The following is a 368-nucleotide window of genomic DNA, read 5'->3' on the forward strand; positions in this document are numbered from 1 at the left end:
TACTTATATATGAATAACAAATTATTTTAGTAATAACATCGTTACCTTTACCTCCGCCTGAAAATTTGAAGCGTAGAACTCGGGTCTTGTCTTTAATCGCCTTGTTTGTCAGCTGTCAGGAAATTTATGCAGAATGACTGACGGGGCTGTGACGCAGTTTTATGGCTGACTTCTTCCCGCTGGCCAGGGATCAGCTGATTAGCCTTTGGTGATGAAGTTCGGTAAATGAACAGTTGTTATGGTCGCTATAAGTTTTGTGGTGTCGAGTGGCTGTTTCGGGTTAAGTCGGCTGTTAGTAACGTAGGTGATGAGGAGATTGTCAGTAAGGTAGTTATGAGTAAATTATTAGTAGGGTAGGTTATAAGTTA

The 368-nt window shown here is 40.8% G+C and overlaps 1 long non-coding RNA gene across 1 annotated transcript in view; it reads left to right on the forward strand.

Moving 5' to 3' along the window:
- The window catches only part of LOC119593468, a 5,011-nt gene that overhangs the window by 4,110 nt on the left and 533 nt on the right, over positions 1–368 (forward strand). The window lies entirely within an intron of this gene.

This window comes from Penaeus monodon, chromosome 32, assembly GCF_015228065.2.
Source record: "Penaeus monodon isolate SGIC_2016 chromosome 32, NSTDA_Pmon_1, whole genome shotgun sequence".
NCBI lineage: Eukaryota > Metazoa > Arthropoda > Malacostraca > Decapoda > Penaeidae > Penaeus > Penaeus monodon.